This window comes from Phocoena sinus, chromosome 3, assembly GCF_008692025.1.
Source record: "Phocoena sinus isolate mPhoSin1 chromosome 3, mPhoSin1.pri, whole genome shotgun sequence".
Taxonomy (NCBI): domain Eukaryota; kingdom Metazoa; phylum Chordata; class Mammalia; order Artiodactyla; family Phocoenidae; genus Phocoena; species Phocoena sinus.
Window position 1 is genome coordinate 24,107,934 of NC_045765.1, and position 15,747 is coordinate 24,123,680.

General features: G+C 42.0%; 1 protein-coding gene across 2 annotated transcripts in view; it reads right to left on the reverse strand.

The window, feature by feature from the left end:
* CREBRF (CREB3 regulatory factor) overlaps positions 1-13,992 on the reverse strand; it is a 64,836-nt gene extending 50,844 nt beyond the window's left edge. For both annotated transcript variants that reach the window (XM_032625800.1, XM_032625799.1), the window contains exon 1: positions 13,880-13,992. The gene's annotated coding sequence lies outside the window, so the exon portion shown is untranslated. The remainder of the gene's footprint in view (positions 1-13,879) is intronic.
* Positions 13,993-15,747: the final 1,755 nt, after the last annotated feature.

A 15,747-nucleotide genomic window follows, 5' to 3' on the forward strand; every position in this document is an offset into this window, starting at 1 on the left:
TGGCCCAGGCAGCTCACACATACCCAAGGGCTCCTAAATTGTGCCCCTTCCAAATCCGAGGGTTTCAGCTGATCCCTAAGGGTCCACATATCTTACAAAAAAAAAGGTTGACATCAAGAAAAATATAAACCTCTTTATAAATAAAAATGTCTATGAATAAGCAGATATTGCATATGATGGCTAGAATCCCTGCAGCTCCTCTTTTATATGTCACTGCCTTAGGCCACTGCTCCCTTTTACTATCTTGAGGGAACTGGTTCCTCACAATAGTAAGCAGCACTTCTGAATCATCAGAGTAGATGTTAAAAATTTTTGACATACCCATCAGGATGGTTATCATCCAAATAAGAGAAAATAACAAGGGTTGGTGAGGATATGGAAAAATCAGAAAACTTGTGCACTGCTGGTGGGAATGTAAAACAATACAGCTGAGAAACAGTTTAGTAGTTCCTCAAAAAGTTAAACATAGAATTACTATATGATCTAGCAATTCCACTTCTGGATATATACCCAAGGGAATCGAAAGCAAGAACTCAAACAGATACGTGTACACCCATGTTCAGAGCAGCATTATTTCCAATAGCCAAAAGGTGGAAACAACCCTAGTGGTCATTGACAGATGAAAAGATAAAGAAAATGTGGTATATACACACACTGGAACATTATTCAGTAATAAAAAGGAATGAAATTCTGATACATGCTACAACATGGATGAACCTTGAAAACATTATGCTAAATGAAATAAATCAGATAGAAAAGACAAATAATATACGATTCCACTTATATGAAGTACCAGAATAGGCAAATTCATGGAGACAGAAAGAGAAGAGAGGTTACCAGAGGCTGGGAGAATACGGTTTCTGTTTGGGGTGATGAAAATATTCTGGATATTTCAGAACAGTGGTGATGGTTATACAAAACTGTCAATGCACTTAATGCCACCGAATTGTACACAATATGGTTTAAATGGCAAATTTTATGTTTATTTTACCACAAGAAAAATTTTTATTATTATTATTGTTTTTTTTTTTTTTTTTTTTTTTTTTTTTGGCTAGTGCATGGCTTGCAGGATCTTTGTTTTTGCTCCCTGACCAGGAATCGAACCCGTGTCCCCTGCTGTGGAAGCACGGAGTCCTAACCACTGGACCACCAAGGAATTCACCACAAGGAAATTAAAAAAAAAAAAAAGTTTGTGGTAAGACAGGCCAACACATTTATACTGTTATATACCACGGTTTATTTTGATCTTCCCTAACTCTGCTAGTTCATGTTCATCATTTCTTTCAGGTGGCAGAGTTCTTGGGTTCTCTCTCTGTAGGTGGTAATTGTCCTGACCCCTAATTTAAATCAGTCATTCCTCCTGAGATTTAATCCCCAAGATGAAAGAAAGGGAAGAGGGGGAGGGAAGGAGGAAGGACACCCACACACTCCGTCCAAACTGTTACACTTCAAATGTCCCACTCAACAATTCCTTGCTTTCTGAAAACTACTTAGCAAGAGTTGAACAAAACAAACCTTCAGATGCTTACTAAATCAAGCCACTACCTATTTCATGGTACAGTAGAAATCAGAGATCCCCAAATCTCCAAACCACTGAGGAGGAAGAGGCTGACTATGCAAGGAACACATTGGAGAAAAGGCGGGGGCTGCGTTCTCCCTTCATCATGTAATATAAATCCTGTGAACATGACTGCAGAGAAATTGCTACTCTCTGCCCTTCAACAGCAGTTCACTAGACTCCAAAATCTGAAAAACAAGTAAGTAAATTTCAGTCTAGATGGTTATCCTAATTAGATGTTAATACAATCAGGATATGGATCCTTCTGCCATAACACCTTGTGAACTCTTTATCCCTGGGTCAACCCAATAGTCACCTTTTATCCTCACACTCAGAGTTTAAAAAATAAGGGGGTAAATTAGGTTGGCCACAATATCTTAATTAAATAATTAAAACCACATTTTCCTGAGGATCCTGAGGAGCTAAGAAAATATACTAAGTCTCAAAAGTGATCTCTCCTTGGAATGCTGTCTTAGACAGACACAAGCCCTCTCAGAGAATTTTATTCAATTCTTTTCCAAAGGCTTTGGCCCAACGTTAATCTTTGGGCTACAGAGACATCACACTAGAGCTTATTTAAACCACTTTGGGAACCAATAAGAAAGATCATTAAAGCAGGTTTCTAGATCAGCATGAGGTGAATGGGAAGAGTTTTTATTTCTGAAAACTACTGACGGTTAAGATACTAGTAGGCTCTTTCTGCAGCCTTGATACCTGCCAATTAAGTTGTTCAAAGCACAAGAATAAGAGCATGAGACAGTTTTAGATAGAACCAAAGAATGCATTTCTAACCCCAGCCACCTTTGATTACTCCTGGCAACAAATATTCAGTTTATATTTGATGTAACTGTTTACAGATTACAGAAACACTGCTATACCTTGTCATTTAACAAAACGTAGTGAAGTAATTAGGGTTAGTATTAGCACCCCCCACCCTCTGTCTAACCACTTGTACATGAATTTTAAAAGTTCAGCAAGGACAAGAGTTGTCCAAGGTCATCCAGTAAATGGATGCCTCTGTGCAAACCTATCATCACAAAGACCATCTCTACTCTCAGTGCCTCAAAAGTCATCTCTAGAGAACTCTCGAATCTACCTCTTCATCCTAAACACACCAGTGCACCATCCCTACCATCTGAGATCCAGGTATTTCCCTGGATCACCTGCATCCCATGACCTCAGACACAACATGCCACCTCCCCACCCAAACATTCCTATTCTGCCAATAGTATCATCACTCTCAGACATCCAGGCATGTAACACTGATCTCAGCCTTGACTCTTTCTTTCCTCCTCCCCACTTGCTTTGTTATTAAATCACGCCAGTCTCGTTTATCAAAAATACACTGACGACTTACCTTGTACAGAGCATGCATGTACCTGTCTGACTTTGCCTTTCCCACCTTCTCAACCCTTGCTTGGACCTCATCATTTTCTATTTACCATCCCAATATTTGCCCTGCATGTCTTCTTGCTTCCAGCCTCTCCCTCTCTCCAGTTCTTATGCCCCATTATAAAATTATTTTCCCTAAACTACCACATCATATTAGCACTGTGCTCATAAGTTTTTAGCAACTCCCGTTATCTCTTGGATAATATTCAAAATACTCAGACACAAGGAAACTATCTTTCCAACCCCATCTTCCACTACTCTTTGATAAATATAACATTAGTATTAGTTTGGTCTTACAATTTTCCCCCAAATCCTTGAAGTACTTACAATCCCACTTCACTCCACTAAGGATGTCCAGCAGTGAGACTCCAGCTTTTCATGCCTTTGCCCATAACGCTTTTCCTCTTTCTCCTCCCCAACCCCTTGCCTCTTCTACCAGAGATTGTAAAATTTTTGAGAATGACCATTACATCTCATGTCTGTTTCACTACAGTGCCAAAAGCAATGCTATGCCCAGCACAGGCATGCAGACAAGAGCTGACTGACAGCAAACAGGCAATCTCCTAAGACCACAGGTCATTCTGGATAAGGAGTCAAGAGGTGCGACATTCTTCATGTAGAAAGAGTACATTACAAAGAAGTCAGTCATTCAGTATATATTTATTAAGTCTCTTTTAAATGCTCCAAAGTATCTTGTACAAGCTTGTTCATTTGAGTCTTGAATCACTGTAGTATTGTATAGTAAAAATATTTAACACTGTACTCCTGAATTTTCTTTTAAATTTCCAGGAACAGTAGTGTTTGAATTTCAGTCAATTTTAAAGACCTGAAATAATTTTTGTCTACGGAGGAGAGGGTAGAGGAAAAGAGGAGGATTAAAACTTATTTAAACCAACTGAATCCAGGCACTGGATTAATACATGTTCTTTTTTCTTTTTTAATTTTATTTTATTTGGCCACGCCATGCAGCATGCAGGATCTTAGTTCCCTGACCAAGGATCAAACCCCGTCCCCTGCATTGGGAGCACAGAGTCTTAACCACTGGACTGCCAGGGAAGCCCCTGGACTAATAAATGTTGTACTATACTCTCTCTCTTTCGCGTGCGCTCTCTCTCTCTCTGTCTCTCTCTCTCTCTCTCTCTCTCTCTCATACACACACATTTTTAACTAAGACAAAGTACTTTATCCAGGTTAAACATTGGAGTTTTAAAGAATCATTTCGTTTTCTGAGCTGTTCTGCAAAAATCTACAAGATGTAAAAAGGGTACAGTACAATTAAAGGTAGCAGCATAAAAACAGCGGTGCACGTGAGATCACACTTGAGCCGTCCAGCAAGATTGCAGGGAAACATCCATCATAGAGGACACTGGGGACATACCCTAACAACTTCAGTGCTCTTGTTATCAGGGATCTGGACCCTTCCTCAAAATTTATTGTCTCCTCCCTCCCTTCTCAGAGTTGATGCTTTTCACAAGTAGCATGAATGTATACTAGAGACAATTTTGAAATTCCCTTCGAATTCCTTCCTAGTGTGAAATGGGCTATATAAACCACCAGCTCAGGACTATAGAGGTACAGAGGTTGTGGCGCAGGGCTACAAAGAGGTTGTGAATACAGTTTTGCAATCATTTCTTTCAAAACTGAGAAAGGCTGGCTGCCTCTTTGGCTCCAATACTCCTAAAGACTTGCTCTTTGAGAAACAAACTCTAGATTCAAGATAAAAGGTTCTGCTTTAAAATTGAGTATTTGGAATTTCATTCCAGATTCTTACTTGCCTTCTTTTATTTGTAAATACAAGAATTCCCCCTCTTACTTTGCAGGGATATTGTGATTCATGATAATATGTAAGGAATCTAGCCCTGGCACAAAACAGACAATAAATGGTGGCTATTTTTTGTTTCCTGATTCCTTCGTCAGTGTAAGATGTTCCTGGGATGTGGCTGCTATTGAATGTATAAACCTAAACTCAATTCAGAATCCTAGATTGTCTGAATTCCACACTTAATTATCACAAAAACCCAACTGCCTGGAACTAGGGTGAATAAAGGATATGCAGGCAACACAGGTCATTTAACACCCTCACTCCAGCTTTATGAGGGTGAAATCTTCAACATGCTGGTTTAATCAGCAAAAGAATCTCTGGAGTCACAAAGTAATTCATAAAGTTGCAAACTAGTCATCTCTACACACAGTAAAGAATTGGTGGATAAGTTACAAGGGGAAAGGCTTCTTCAGAGAAATTACTGCTCTTATTGTTCAAAAAATTACATACAATTTATCTTTTTTATAGTATTTATACTGGCTTCACCAAAGAGGCTGAGCAACTCGAGGGAATGGATTTATACAAAATTTATCTTTGTACTCGTAATACCTTACACAGTTTCTAACGAACACACACACATACAAACACACAGTTTAATCTTTACCATACTTGTCTCAACAGGGTTCAGAATAAATCAAAGGAGGCAGACTATCCCAATTGCTGGGAAAACATAGCTTTGAATAGAATCAGCAGCTCTCAGAAGAGAAATACAAAGAGTAAAAAGAATCTGATCCCACCCTTCCATCAGACACTCATAATTCTTATATCCCCCTACAGTCAGAAAACAGAATAAAATTCATTTACAGTAATTCATTAGTTTTTAACTTGGGAGATAGAAAATCAGCAAGTTATTATTCTAAGCTATAAAACAAATGTAACAAGGTCCTAATAAGTTCACTCTACCAAGAGTATGTACATTTTAAAACAAGAGACAAAAAACTGAAGGCTTTGTTTTTTTGGCCATGTTGCACGGCTTGCAGATTTTAGTTCCCCAACCAGGGATTGAACCTTGGCCCCAGCAGTGAAAGCACCGAGTCCTAACCACTGGACCGCCAGGGAATTCCCAAAAAACCGAAGATTTAAAGCAAAGATCTCAAACTGGATTGCAGTCACAAATCAATGCCTACATATGAGTTTTGTTCAGCCCACACGTTAGTGTTTTGAAAAAATTAAATTTTAACTGCCAGCACTTAAGTTGGAAATTTCATATAAAATTTCTGTATCCTGTTATCAAATGCCACTCCCTTGGGGGAGAAATATCAGACCTGACAACATTGGGTACATATTCTCAGGAAGATCACTTGAACTGAAGTGAGAGTTATCGCTTGAAACGGGGCCTGTGCTTTCCAGCTTGCTCCAATCTCCAACCAGTCCCATTTTACAAGTAGGGAATCTTAAAGATTCTCAAGGGCTTCCCTGGTGGCGCAGTGGTTGAGAGCCTGCCTGCCGATGCAGAGGACATGGGTTCGTGGCCCGGTCCGGGAAGACCCCACATGCTGCGGAGCGGCTAGGCCCGTGGGCCATGGCCGCTGAGCCTGCGCCTCCGGAGCCTGTGCTCCGCAATGGGAGAGGCCACAACAGTGAGAGGCCCGCGTACTGCAAAAAAAAAAAAAAAAAAAAAAAAAAAAAAGAGATTCTCCAAACCACAGAATTAGCAAAAAGCTTGTTTGTGAACACAGGTAACTCCAGAACTTTCATTCTTAACCATTTTGCAACTCGACCTCCAAAATGAAAGGGAATGTGAAAACAGGTATTTAAAAGAACTGTCCATGAATGTCTACTGCAGCTTAATTCACAGTAGCCTAAAATCTGGAAGCAACCCAAATATTCACCAATATGGTAAATGGACAGACAAATTGTGGTACATCCGTATAATAACAAGTACTCAATTGATAACTTGAAACAACATGAATCTCAAAAGCATTATGTTAAGTAAAAGCAGTCAGACTCGAAAGACAACACATTCTATGATTGCATTTATATGAAATTCCGGAAAAGAAAAAACTACAGTGATAGAAAGTAAATCAGTAATTGGGGCCGGGGTGAAGGTGGGCATGAGGGAACTTTCTGTGGTGATGGAAACGTTCTATATCATGACTGCAGAGGAGGTTAAATAATTGCATACATTTGTCAAAACTAAAAATTGTGTGAATTTATGTAAATTATACCTCAATAAAGCTAGTTCTAAAAAGAGGTGTTCAGAAAAGGCTATAAAACTAGAGAGAAGAGTACTGCCATCTCTACCTGGGAAAGTTTCAGGCAAGGTGAGATTTGAATTGGGTCTCATCACAGAACAAGTTTAAGGCACATAAGAAGTAAAAAACACAAGATATAATTAGTAATATTCTGCACTGTAGCCTATGAGAAGTGACATCTCTGAATACAAAGGAAAATGCTTCGAAAAAGGAAATTCACAGAGATGGATAATTAGTACCTAGATAGGTATCAAAGACAAGTTGATTTCACAAGATTTCCCAAGAGGGAATCAACTCAGACATATATTGCTGTTCATATGCAAAATAAACAGTAATGTGAAAGAATTTTTGTTTTCTTTTTAAATAGAGCAAAATGAAAAGTAAGACTCAAAAAAGGGAAAGGAAACCTAGAGAGTAAAGGAAGGGATGGCGGCAAGGAGATGAAGTAAAGGTAAGGGACACACTGGGTCAGAATCAAAGGTACCTGGTGACCACAGATGAGAAGACAGAAGAAGGGAGGCGTGTCAGACCTTGATGAGGGGCTAAAAGAAAAACTAAAAACTAGGGGGAAAGAGACCAAAGTCAGAGCTACAGAGACCTGAGTGCAAAGCAGGCCCAAGAGAATTAAAGGCCAAGGGAAAGCAAAAATGTTCTTTCCTCCTAAATCTCACAAAGTAGTCCCTTCCTCTTCCATCTCCACCTCTGCCTTAGTTGAGGCCTTCTCATACCCAACCCCACCCTACACATCTTGTACATTTTTTAGACTTCCCTGACTTCCTTCACTAGTCTTCAAACCCAGGTCAAATGCTGTCTTTTCTGGGAAGCTTCTCCAACTTGCCCAGGCAGAGTTAGTAGTCCATCTTCCATATTCTCAGGACATGTTGTTCTAAATACTATCATGTTGAACTGCAATGTCTGTCTCCTCTACTCGTCTATGGGCAACTCCAGCAGAGGATTCAGTAGTAAGGATGTAAACCCTTACTAAAAACAGTTCAAAAAGCTAGAAAGTCTACCTCATCTTTTATAACACAAGTAGGATGTTTGAAGCCTTGCTGTTTAAAGGGTACAGTGAGGGAATTCCCTGGCGGTCCAGTGGTTAGGACTCGGTGCTTTCACTGCCAAGGGTCCAGGTTCAATCCTTGGTTGGGGAACTAAGATACTGCAAGCTGAGCAGTGAGGCCAGAAAAAAAAAAAAAAAAAAAGGGTACAGTGAATCTTTCAAACAAGAGTATATCCACCCCGCCCCTTGTTTCTCCCTATAACATCAAGGACATTTTAAGTTTCGTTTTCATAATGCTTTAATTTCTTGGTGAATGGCAAACATATAATAGGGAAGAAGGCAAACTGTACCAGGAATGGTGTGTAGCAGTCAAAGGAACTTCCTCTACAAAACAAAAGGGGCAGCTTAAATTCGCCAAGACAAAACATTATCCGGAAGAAAATAAGTGTCAACAAAGAATCTGAAGAAAACTGAAGAAGGACAAAAAATCACCAAGCTCATGACGCTTTCGTCAGAAACTTGTCAACATCAATAATACCCAAGGATAAATGAGTGAAAACATGACTTTGTAACAAAAAATGTAAAAGTGGTTTTGGCGTTAAAAGGACAGAATGACAGGATGATCAGAGTTGCTGGGAATTAGTGGAGAGATGAGTAGTTTAGAAAGCTGTTGGGGCAGGAGAGTTCCAATATAGATTTCTGGAAGGAATGTCATGAACTGGCATTGAAAAGGTATACTGTCATGAAAAGGCACACAAGGCTTGGCTGGCAATGGAATGGGATTGCAGTCACAAAGTACCATTTTCTCTCTCCCTCTCTTTTCTCTTTCAAATCAAAACCGCAAGTCCTGAGACTGACAACCTGCGACAGTCACTAAGCTTCACCCGCTGACAGGGCTGGGGCCTGGAGGCCCCTGCAGGGGGTGGCCTTGCGGGGAGATGGCCTCTCCCAGCCGCCCTGGGGCCAGGCTGGCTCCTCTGGGCTTCCAGGGAAGTTCCATCCATCCATTTTCAAAGACGTCAAACCACCCTTCTAACTGTGGGGCCTCCTGTCAGGGCCAGACCAGGGAAGGCTATTTTCTATTCTGGGGGATTGTTGTAATTTAAATGATTGTTTTAATAAAAATTCTAAGTTGTTTAAAAAAAAAAAAGGCATACTGTCATGAAAAGGCACACAAGGCTTGGCTGGCAATGGAATGGGATTGCAGTCACCAAGTACCACTGCAGTCCCCTGCATCAAACTCCCTCCACATCTAGCCTTCCCCATTGGGGTAAATCAGACTTATTAGCCAGAATGCTTTTACAGTGCTTCTCCACCAAAGGGACCCTGCTACACAGATGAATAATTATCCCAAACAGCTAAGAAATAAGAGGCTTCACTCACATTTGCCAAACACCCAAAGACCAAGTGTGCCAAGAGCTAATGACAAATCCAAGGACAAAGCACAAGGTCTTTTTGTTGTTGTTTTTTGGGAGTGTGCGCACCTGGAAGGAATATTCAATGAGTCTAACTAACGGAATGTACCTGAAAAAAAATTAATAAAAGAATTCAAGGGGTTTTTAGACATCATCGAAATAGCTTCTCTATAAACTTTCTTACAAGAAAGGGTCAATTTTAACATGAAGACTTTTTGTATGAGAAGATGGTGATTAATTACTCCCTTCCAACTCAGAAAGCCCAACATCTTTACTAATAGCAGACTGACTTCACTGCCTTCCAGATAAGCAGTTTTTAGCGATTCACTCATTTATTTAAGTAGTTCAGAAGCACTAAAAGGTGTGAGGCACTGGAGATATAGAAATAAGAGGCAGACTCTGACCTCAAGTTGCTCGCTGTTAAGTGGGTAGAGAAATGCTGTAGGGTGGGGAAAGTCCTAATAAAGAGAAACTGAGAGGCAATCACTAAGAGAAAGAAAATTGAATCCAGATTTGGGATGTGGTTTCAAGCGGCCTGAAGCATTAGCATATTCAAAGTACAAGAGTTTGAGAACACAATAACTAACCATTTCCCAATATCCCTCTGTGAGATAGAAAAACATCCCCACTATTAACAAATTAATAAATTGAATTACCCATAGTCACCCAGGCAAACACAGGTTAACTAGAACTAGAAACAAGACTGAACGGCACATGATGCTTTTCAGCTTTAAGAGGTCAATATATTCTCTTTCCTGAACTTTCATGCTCACGCTTGAAATCCAGTTCAAATCAACAAGACTGGTGAAATATTACGTAAAAACAAAACAAAAAACTACACGTGAAAAAGTATCTGCCTGTGTATATTTTTAGTTACGGCATCTCTGCTTCATTGGGCACTTAGCACCACCTGACATTTTCCAAGGAAGGGGAGTGGTGGCAACCTAAAAATTTTGGGGGTCTTCTTTGAAAAAGCACCCCACCTTATTTAGGTAATTCTAGAAACATCTCAGGCAACAACACAATCAATGTGGCTTCCAAATTAACTGTATGTGTGTGTATATATATATATATATATGTATATATATATGTATATATATATATATAAATAAGAGCTAAGTGTGTTATCTATTCACTTGACCAACCTCTCTTCAAACAGCTGTACAGTTTTGTTACGAATGATGTGTTAAATGCACTTTTAAACCTCAACAGGACTATACCCTTGAATATACTGAGGTTCTTAGAGACATCTTAAAGCCAAATTTTTTTTCAATCACAATGCATCTCTAAAGTAAATAGGACTTAACAGTCCAACATTTGCTTTAAATGGTTTTTCAGGAAAACACCTACTTGCAAATAAAACTAAAAGATAGAATACAATGTTGCCATGTGCTCTTACTCTAAAAATTCTTCAAGGCAGGAGATATGTACATTCTGCAAGTGCTCAAATATTACTCGAAGTTCACGTTTATATATGCTGCAATAAGTTAACATCTAAGTACTTAAAACCCAGAGACTGATGTCTTGGAACATGGGTTGACAAACAAATTACAGCCTTCAAATACAGCCTGTTCTTATAAATAAAGTTTTACTGGATTATAGCCCCAAACATATTGTCTATGGCTGTTTTCATGCTACAATTTGCAGACCTCAGTAGCTGTTACAGACACTCCATGGTCCACAAAGCCTAAATATTTACTACTTGACCCTGTACAGGAAGTCTGTACAGGTTACACTATCTTAGAATCATTAGCACCAATGATCTGACAAATTTATGTCCAGTCTAAGAGTTTATCTACCCTGAAAGACAAACTACTGAATACGGTGAAAGACGATTCGTCCCCAAAACATCCAAGTACAAACCCACATGGAAACAAACCTCTGCTGAATCACTGAAAGTCTCGTAGTTGTCAATCTTGACTAAAAACTAAACTTTAAAAGCGAACAGTGAATTTAGTTCTCTTAATCTTTTAAAACTGTGCTACATTAATAGAATCAATATGCAAACTCACTGTATTTTCATTGTCACTTGTATTTAGTTCACCACCACAAGGAGCCATAATTATTCCTTTATTCCTTACACTGGCATCCAAGAACCCACACATGTTAAACTAGTAAACCAGACGAGACATAGTTTTTGTAAAAGCTTGTTTCCCCTTGTCATGACAGACAGAAAATGGGATAGTAAGTGGAGGATCCCAAATCTCTTCTTTTGGATATATTTAGCCTCTTCTATGCTTACTAGTCTAAAAATTCCAAAAATGTTTTATCAATCATATAAAAGAATTACATCCAAATAAGTCCTGTTGGATCTATTTACCATTCTTAGAATAAGAGAAAAAATAAGGTAATATTTTTATTTGTCATAAAAATTATACTTAATAGCTGAAGTCTATCAAATAGTCAGGGATTATATTTTTATATATCATTCTTAACAGAACCGTGAATCAATCATATCAAATTAATACAGAAATCGATAAATCATTTATTTACCAATTATTACTTTTCTCCAATTAACAAAATAGGAGATAATGCAAATTCCTAAATAAAAAGTCAACTCTTGAATAGCCCCTGCACGATATACCTAAGGCATGTTCCTAACCATAAGTGTTTAACCAAAGATGCAACAACAGCCTGGTACCCTTGACAATACCATTGCAGTCACAGATTGTAAGGTTATGTTAACATAAAACTAAATTAAGCATCTAATACGGCGGACAAGATGCCAAAATAATCGTGAAGCAAATAAAGTAAAATAAGTTACTTTCTAATTACTCATACCATTTCCTCTTTCATCTTTGGTGTTTCTCCTAGCTATTGTGGATTACAAGAAAATGGGAAAAAAAAATATTTAGAAGTACAACCAAGTGACAAACAGTGACAAACAGTTTACCACAAATCACAAGATTTACAAAGAAATCTTATTTTCTGCTTTTTCAAAAAGAAATAAGTCAGATCTTGATCCTATTTCTCACCTGCAGGATATTCGCAAGACAGAGTCCTAAAGAACCTTCAAATCTAAATAATTTTCTCATGGCTCAGTTTTCTCACGAAGCTAATTTAAGTGAGCTACTAATTTATGTAAGCAGGAGGGGCAAATTACTACTAAGCTAGGGCAAACACGAGGGGCCTGATCTTTAGACGGTATCCAGATGAAAAAACGGAGACCCCGCCCAGCCCTTAACTTTCTCGGCTTTTCTAGTCCTGGCTTCCTCTGTGCAAAATCCAGAAAAACATAACTTCCTCCTCACTGCTTCTATCTGAGGCCTGGTGCAGAAATTTAGACCGCTAGTTATCCAAGTACCTTCTTAAGGCTCAAGCTCGCTCAGAAACAGCAAAAAGGTTTGCCTTCTTGGGTTAAAGGAGGGCAATTACAGGGTTTGGCGGTCGGGTTTGTCAGGAAGCGTAAGGCCGAGAAAGAGGGCGAATCCAGAGACTGAGCTCCATCTAGTCCCAGGACCCACCCCCAAGGGGCGGCTAGACTGCCCTCGGTACTTCCCTGCCTCCTCTGCTCGGGTGGGGAGAGCGGTGGGTCGGGGTCAAGCTCCCCTGAGCTACTTCATCGTTCGATATGACTCGCCTTCGGACACCCGAAACGCCCCCGGCCCGGCTCCCTTGCCCTTTGCCCTGTCTCCTCCCCTCTCAGTGACCCACCACCACCGGTCCCCTCCCATCTAACATGGCCGCCCCACCCGGCCCACCCCGGCACAGCCTAACTACTTGGGGGTCCGAGGCACCGCCTCCCCTACTCTCATTGGCTTGGCAGCCTTCATCCGCCTGCTCCATTGGATAGCAGACCTGCCACTCTGCGCAGAAAGCTCCGCCTCCAAGCCGCTTCAAGCTGCTTTGAGAAGACATATAAACAAATCCCGGGAGGGAGGCCCCCGCTCGCCAGTCGCCGGGGCGGGGACGGGAAGGGGAGCGGCCACCCCCGAGACACCCCTGCCTGGAGCCCCCCAACCCCCAGCCCGCGCCTCCTCGTCTCCTGTCAGCCTGGTTCCAACCTTCGTGGCCCCAGCCCTTCCTCACACGCCCCTCTCTCTCGTCCTCCCCCGCCAGCCTCGCCTCCCCTCCCTTCCCCGGCCCCTCCCACCCGCTCGCTTCTCTGACAGGCCGGTTGCCGGCAGCCACGGCCCCGGGCTCCAAGGCAGCGGTGAAGGGCCGGGCGGCCTGGCAGGGCGGACGCCCAGCACTGCCCACCCCTGGCCTAGCCTGCCTCCCGCCCGTAGCTCCCTCTACCGCCGCCCCGCGCTTTTATATAACCATCCCGGGCCGGGGGTGGGGGAGGGGAGCCAGAACCCCCGTGACCGGCAGGCGGCAGCCTGCGGCCCGCGCGCCCCTAGACTCTGCCCTGGTCCTGGCCCACGCCCCGCGCCAGCCCGGCGCAAAGCCCCGGCGCTGCCACCTCCTAGGCCAGCGGCCCTCCTCCGCCCCCCGCCCGGCTCGTCCCCTAGTCCTGGCCCCTGCGGGCTCCGGGTGGCGGGCAGCGGAGCTCACCTGTGGGAGTGGGGGCGGCTCAGGGGCTGGGTCCGGTTCCGCTGCAGGGGCCGCGGCCCCTCTCCATGCTTCCTCGGGTTTGTTTTGTTTATGTCCTTCCTGACGGGTTCCCGGAAATCGCGTGACTCGCCCCCCTCACGTGGGCCGCGGCGAGGAGGAGGAGGGAGGCGGGGGCCCGCCGGCCTCGGGCCAATCGCGAGGCGTCCTGCAGCCCGGCCAATCAGGAGATCGGCCCGGTGAAGCACCCCTATCACATGACGCGGGAGGGGCGGGTGGCCGGGAAAAACCAGAAAGAGGGGGCGGAGCGGGGGCTCGGCGCCTGCAGCTGCATTGTGGGCGTGGGCCGTCTGATAGCCAGCTACCCTCACGTTTCTCGGCGCTGTTCGTTTACAAATGCTTTCACGTCCTGCATTCTATCTAACCTTAGAACTACGCTGTGAGGCCGGAAGTGCCCGTATGCCCATTTTACAGTTTAAGTTCACTGAAACTTGAAGGGATCTAGGAAAACAGAGGGCATTAACTTAGAAGGGGGATTGCATCCACTTTCTGTTTTATGAATGTTCTTCCCATCCGAACCTCTCAATTCACTGAGAAACTGACCTTGCCTTCAGTCGTTCGATCATTCTTTCAACTAATATTTATTGCACACGTTTGCTCCAGATGCTGGAATAAACCAGATTTCGTGCACCTTGGAGACAGCGATCTGTACACAACGGTACAAACAAAATGCTACCAGAGCGCCTAGACAAACAAGCCTTCGTAACACATGGACCTGAGTGTGTGTGTTTCCTAATTCTATTAATAATAACACGCAGTGCTAATACACCAATTTTTCAGACGGGGAAATTAAGGCTCAGAGAGGTTAAGTTACTTGCTCAAGGTCAGGCAGTTTGTAAATGACCCAACTGGGACTAGAACCCAGTTCTGTCATCACAGCCTGCGCTTGCAGACGGCTCTTTATTCTCCTTAAGGGCACAGAATTCATCTTCTGAGCACAGAAATCTAATTTTAGTAAGCATTGGGAAAGGAGGATTGGGGAACAGAAATGCTTGACTAGATTCCTTTAGGATGCCAGTTTCCTCTTAGGAATAATTGCTTTTGAAAAGGTGGCTCCTCTTTGCACACATATAGAGAAGTAGTAACGTCAATGTCAAAACCATGGACTTTTGAATCAGAGAGTTTTATAGGTCATAAGCTTCAAGAGGACAAGGACCAGCCTGTATTGTTTATCCTCTACCTTTCATGCCTGCCACATAGTCATTAAATACTCGTTGAATAGCAACCTGGATTTGAAACCTTGCTCTACCGTGTGTGAATCAGCACAAATTATTTAACCTCGTGAGGCTCCACTGTAAGTAGCTCATGGGGTTGATGTGAGAACTGAGTGAAAATAATTCGTATAAAGCACTTACCATAGTGCTTCAACTATAGTGAGCACTTAATGAATGATAGTATGATTAGATTGTTTCAAGGACATTATTTAGAAGATCCACAGCAGACTAAATACAAGCAAGGATAACTTTAGACTTCAGCAGTTAAACAGCTACTGAAATACTTTTGTACACCATATTAATAGATAAGTATATGTAGATACCAAAGAGGACAGTAAATCTCACCTCTGTATCCTTCAAAATGCCTTAGGGTCTCAATACCCAATGAAGGAATGAGTATTTTCCCTATTGCACAGGAAGTAGCAGGACTATAATTATTTTCCTAAGTCTAACATACCACCTTCTAATTTTCCACATGAACTGGAGTTTAAAAATGAAACCCCAATAGAAAAACTAGCTTGGGAAGTTTGAGCCATGTTCCTCTCACTCATTCATGAGATTCATGCATTAAATCTCTGTAGGTCACAGATAATCCTC